The following is a 6,353-nucleotide window of genomic DNA, read 5'->3' on the forward strand; positions in this document are numbered from 1 at the left end:
CCACTGTGAAGAAGACGGGCATGGGGGCCAATTCATGAAAAGCTCAAAGCTTGCCAAACCCAGGGCTCTGCAACCTGACGGTGTTCCTCTCAGGGAATTTGCAGGAGAAGATTAGACCTGCAGAGAAGATTAGGCCTGCAAAGAAGATTAGGGACAATTCTGCTTTTGGATGCTTCTGAGAAGAATTCAGAGACCATCCTTCCCTGGGAAGAGGTGGGCATTTGGTCCTCCTCCCAACACTTTGAGCCAAGTCCATAACAGTGGTGATTTAAAGGCATCAGCCTGGGGCATCCCTCTCTCTGCAGGTTCGCCCAGGGATGTTTTCATCTGGGGTTGATGGGGATGATAGCCTGGAAATGTCACACCTTGCCTGGGAAAGTGGTAAGTGGGAAGGGTGTGTGTGGTGTGTGCAGAGAGAGAGCTGCATTTCAGGACATAGCACTTGACTGAGCCTTGCCGGGAATGGTCACTCTGGGAAGGAGAGCCAACAGCCTTCTCCTCAGGACCATATCCTGAGGACATGGTTCCCAGGTATCCAAGGCCGTGGGCTTCACCGAGAGGAGTGTGCTACCCTGTGGGTGGAGACAATACGTGGGCACTACACTGCGTACCGGCCCCTCCTCAGGCTCCTTTTCAGACTAATTGAGGCTTGCTGGGCTCTGGGTTTGTAATTGGGGGTAATTGCTGGCAGGCTGTTGTGGTGGTACAAGCAGGCTTTTGTTGGGGGAAACTGTGGTCAGGATTTTGGAGCTTTGGGTGGGAATCCTTTCCAGGATTCCTGTGTGCTCTGTTCCAGGTACCTCCTGGCCCTAGCCTTTTGCTCGGAGGCAGCACTTCTGAGGAATGGGAACTAGTAGCACGTCTGAACAGGAAGGACCCCCTCATGTGGATGATGGGAACTCAGGTCCAGAAATATACAAGGCCTGCTCTAGGCCACAGAGGTAGTGCAGGTGGAATGGATGTCCTGGTGCCCGGTACTGTCACCGATGCACACCCACCACAGTCTGGGAGGCACCGTGGGGGAGTGGTTAACACAGACCTCTGTCCCAGTTCTTAACATCAGCCTTGGAGATTATGGAACCTTCCTGAGCTTCAGCGTTTTAACATTCTGTCATTCTTTGAACAGGCAATATACTTGCGTATACCAAAATTTAAAAAAATATAGAAGGTGCTCGCTTCGGCAGCACATTTACTAAAATTGGAACGATACAGAGGAGATTAGCATGGCCCCTGCGCAAGGATGACACGCAAATTCGTGAAGCGTTCCATATTTTTGTATAGCTGATTCACTTCGACATAAAGCAGAAACTAACACACCATTGTAAAGCGATTATACTCCAATAAAGGTGTTTAAAAAAATATACAGGAGGCTTACAATGACAAGTCTCCCACTTCTGTCCCCATGTCACCCTTCTCACAGGCAGCCAGAGACCCTAGTCTCTTCTGTATCCTCCTGGACATATTTTTTGCATATGCAAGCATACCACATATGTTTCCCTGCCCTCCCTCACTTTCTGCACATGGCAGCATCTCATGCAGTGTTCTGCACCTTAGAAATCTTTCCATATCAATGCCTTCACTTTTTAGAGTTGCATAGCATTAGCTTGTTTCCAATCCTTTGCTTTTATAACTAATACTGTAATGTAAAATCTTGTATACACCTAATTTTGTAGGCATGTGCATATATCTGTACAAAAATTTCTAGAAGTATAGAGATGGGTCAAAGGGTATATGCATTTGTAACTTTGATTAAATCACCCTCCTTATAGATTGAAGCAGTGTACACTCCCACCAAAAGTGTATGGGATTCCTGTTTCTCCACAGTCTCACTAACACACATATTTCTTTTTATGAAATAAATCTTGCAGATATAGTCGAGGACCCCTCTGTATCCTTCCTTGATCCCTTTCTGTCCCTCTCACCTGAGGTGATTACCATGGTAAATATTCCCATAGGTGTTTTAATACTTGTGTGACAGGTATCCATTCCTAGGCAATACTTAGTATTGCTTTGTGTTTCACAACTTCATATAAATGGTATCCTGCTGTGGCAGAAAGACATGTGCTTGCTTTTTCATTCAACCTTACGTTTGAGAAAAGCTCCTGGTTGATACACAAAGACAAACTCCATTCATTTTCACTTGGTTGCACCACTCCATTGTATGGACACAGCATGGTTTATTTATTCATGTTCCTGTTGAGGGATGTTGGGTTATTTCCTATTCTTTAAGGTTACCAACTGGCCTGCTATGGACGTTCCTGTATATGTCTGCTAGTGCACATGTGCTACAGTTTACCAAGAAGTGAGACTGCTGTATCAAAGGATTCAGATATCTTCAAATTTACTAGTTATTGCTGAACACAGCCTCAGCTTCTTCATCTGTCAAACAGAGAGAGTGATCCCTGAGCCCTGGGAAGTCAGTATCAGTGAGTGAGATGGTAGAGTGGGAGAGAACGTGGGCTTGAATTTCAATAGATCTGTACTTAAATCCTGGCTCTTTGATCTACTTGCTGTGTGACTTTGGGCCGTTATCCAGCCTCTCTGTGCCTCAGTTCCCACATCTGCAGACAGTGATAATAGTATCTAGGTCACAGAATTCTGGAGAAGACTAAATAAGATACTGTGTGAAAAGTATTTAGCACTGGGTCTGGTACAGAGGAAGCACTAAAAAATCCCAGTGGTGATGATGATGATAATAATACCAACAATAATAATGTCTTTGATCTCTTTGTTTTTAGCCTGTTATTGTGGCGCATTTCAGGCCTATAAACTAAGAGAGAGAATAGTACAATGAACCTCCATCTGGTTTCCTCTATATCCCCACCCATTTCTTCACCCTTTCCCCACCAGATTGTTCTGAAGTCAATTCCAGGCATCATATCTATTACTTCATTTGTATATATGTCAGTTCATTTTCCTAAAATATAAGCACTTAGAAAACATAGCTACAATACCATCATCATATCTAAAAATTGAGGGTGATTTAAAAAAAAATATTATTTATTTTATTTATTTTTGTCTGCGTTGGGTCTTTGTTGCTGCGCACGGGCTTTCTCTAGTTGGGGGAGCAGAGGCTATTCTTCATTGTGGTGCGCGGGCTTCTCATTGCAGTGGCTTCTCTCGTTGCAGAGCATGGGCTTTAGGCACATGGGCTTCAGTAGTTGTGGCTTGCGGGCTCTAGAGTGCAGGCTCAGTAGTTGTGGCGCACAGGCTTAGTTGCTCCACGGCATGTGGGATCTTCCCGGACCAGGGATCGAACCCATGTCCCCTGCATTGGCAGGCGGATACTTTTTTTTTTAAAACATCTTTATTGGAGTATAATTGCTTTACAATGGTGTGTTAGTTTCTGCTTTATAGCAAAGTGAATCAGCTATACATATACCTATATCCCCATATCTCCTCCCTCTTGCATCTCCCTCCCACCCTCCCTATCCCACCACTCTAGGTGGTCACAAAGCTGAGAGAGAGACCGAGCTGATCTCCCTGTGCTATGCGGCGGCTGCTTCCCACTAATCTATTTTACGTTTGGTAGTGTATATATGTCCATGTCACTCTTTCACTTCGTCCCAGCTTACCCTTCCCCCTCCCCCTGTCCTCAAGTCCATTCTGTACATCTGCGTCTTTATTCCTGTCCTGGCAGGCAGATTCTTAACCACTGCACCACCAGGGAAGCCCGAGGGTGATTATTTTTTGGTATATCAAATACACAGTTAATGTTGAAAATTTCTCAATAATCTCAAAAGGACTTTACAGTTGGTTTGAGCCACGATCCAAACAAGATCCATATATTACATTTGGTTTAGATGTCTCTTAAGTCTCTTAACCTATAAATATTGCTCCTCTTTTTTTCCCTTCTTGAATTATATCTGTAAGATAGTGGGCCACTCATCCTCTAGGACAAGGCTTCTCACAGCCTGGATTTTGCTGATGGCATCCTTTAACATGCTCCTCTGTCCTCTGTATTTCCTGTGTGCTGGTAGATCTAGAGGCTTGGTTAGATCAGGTTTGATATTTTGGCAAGAACACTTTACCAATAGTGTTGCATAGTTCAATCAGGACACACTAATGTTTAGTTTTTCCTCTTTTGGATTTTAGCAGCCATTGATTATCACTGTCCAGAGCCATTATTCATTAGGGTTCATTAGCAAAATGGTTTTATTCTAATCCTGTCATTCCTTCTTCAATAATTAACGAGATTCTTCCATAAAGAGAAACTCTTTCTTATCAACCATTGATTGCCCGGAGGTAATGTCTGTGAAGGATAGGCAGGATGAATGATGGATTTTTCTTATGTTTAAAGACAGTGACAATGGGGCTGTAAGTGGTCATTTAGGAAACAGCTGATTTTGTGGGTCCTGAAAGATATTAGGAGTGTCTTCCGCCCAAAATAAGAAAGGAAGAAAAGAATGAATGAACAAATTCACAAACTCCCTAATCACATAATTTGTTTCTTCACACAGGTGTTGAATCCCTTTTCTGTGCATTGGCTGTTCCAGGTGTGGGGATGCAGTGAGGAGCAATGTGTGATTTCTGCCTCACAGGGAGCCCAGGTGACAAGTACACAGCCTGTACACATCTCCCCAGCCCAAGATGCAGGTGCCATAGGAGGCAAGAGGAAGAGAGGAGAGATTTCTGGCTGGGTAATCTGGGAAGGCCTGGCAGGTAAAGGTCTCGTCCCCCAGGAGAGGCTGAGTGCCCTCTCACCCCCACCCCCCGCCCCCCCCACCACGCCATTGCATGGGCCAGAGGACAGCATGTTACTGCCTTAATCAAGGAGTGCTTTCACCTTTGTACCTGTCAGGTGCCAAGGTATGTGCCAAGTGTTATGGTGGACATAAGAAAAGACCTAGTTTCTACCCATGAAGAGTTCTCTTCAGTCTGGGAAGAAAAACAACACACACTCGATCCACAACAGATCAGCAAGCGTTGGTTGTAATTCAACAAACTTTTCTGAAGTGTTTACGGTATGCCAGAAGGAGGGCCTCCTGCCTTCAGCAGGCTGTACGGCCTTCTCGGCATGTCCGTGTTTTGGGTGCTCTGTGTTCCTGTCCACCCCTCCTCTCACCCCAAACTCGGGGTGCATCCTTGGTCATGTGGGCCTTGGTAAAGTTGACTTACCTATCAGTGTCGTCTCAGTTGCTTGCTGGTCATCCTTTAAGTCTACTCAAGGATCATCTCCTCTTGGAGGTATTCCCTGGCCCAATAATCTATTGATACATCAGCAGGCTGGGCTGGGTGTTTGGGGTCCTATGGCATGTTGTCTGTGCTTTCTTCTATCTCAGCAATTATTACCCTCTGCTGTAAATTATTTGTTCATTTGTTTATCTCCTTCTCCTAGACTGTGAACCCCCTGAGAACAGTGGCTGTTTTCTCATCATCTTGTATTCTTAGTGCCTGACGTATCTGTAGTGCAGAAAATGTTTCGTTGAATGAATGTCTGGGACTCCACATTTAGCGCTTCTTTCTCTTAGGCGCAGATTCAGTCTGGGAAAAGATGAGGCATTCAATTGTTATTAGTCACTGACACTTTAGTATGAATCATTCCCAGTGTTTTCATTATAGTTCTGTGAGAGGTAGAAACTGGGAATGGGAGGAACTCTAGGACAAGAGTTAGGAGTCCGCACGTGTTATGTTCTCAGATAGTGAGGTGCCAGGGTGAAGAGGAGGGGAATTCAGGATGGGAGAGGGTCCCGGAGAGCTCGAAGGCAGAGGCTGCCGGCGGTATCGTCAGACGCTCAAGTGGAGGAAAGAAAGGGCAGCTTCCGGGTGTGCCAGGCCCGCCGCGTGTCTTGGGTGTAGGACGTTGACGGTGCACGGTGCGTCCAACGGGCCGGAAGTCGGAAGTCGGGCTGGCCCGACGTGGGGGGCTTCCTCGCTTTGTAACGCCGGAAGCGGCAGCCGGCTGTGGGGCTCAGAGCCGAGCCGGGCCGTACCGTGTTATCCTACCCCGCGGCGATGCAGGAAGCCCCTGGGGAGGGCACCCGAGCCCCCGGCGCTGGGCCTCCGCCCGGGCGTGGTACGTGGCCCTCGGCTCTCAGCGCAGACGCGGCTCGCCCAGGGAGGCGGGGTCGGCAGGGGTCGTGCACTGCGGCCGCCTCGCCATCTTCATGTCTCTTTGACGTCCTCAGAGACGCTGGCCTCGCCACCTCCCGCCTCTGCTAAGCCCTGCCTCGGAGGCCCCGTCCTGGGAAAGGAATAAAAGATACGCCCCGAGACGGCGGGACCGACTGCAGCTTCCTGTGGCCGCAAGAAGGCGTAGCTAAGACATTCTCTAGGTAGGGGCGACCCTGGAGACAAGGTAAAGTGCAGATGGAGGGAACACCTGTGTGGGGAGGCTGGCGTTTCGTTCGGGA

General features: G+C 47.3%; 1 non-coding gene across 1 annotated transcript; it reads left to right on the forward strand.

Annotated features, from left to right (window-relative positions):
- Positions 1-1,168: 1,168 nt before the first annotated feature.
- On the forward strand, positions 1,169-1,275 carry LOC116753736. The gene has a single exon (XR_004349835.1). It is a non-coding gene; the product is annotated as a U6 spliceosomal RNA (small nuclear RNA).
- The last annotated feature ends 5,078 nt before the right edge of the window (positions 1,276-6,353 follow it).

Source organism: Phocoena sinus, chromosome 4 (assembly GCF_008692025.1).
Source record: "Phocoena sinus isolate mPhoSin1 chromosome 4, mPhoSin1.pri, whole genome shotgun sequence".
NCBI classification, from domain to species: domain Eukaryota; kingdom Metazoa; phylum Chordata; class Mammalia; order Artiodactyla; family Phocoenidae; genus Phocoena; species Phocoena sinus.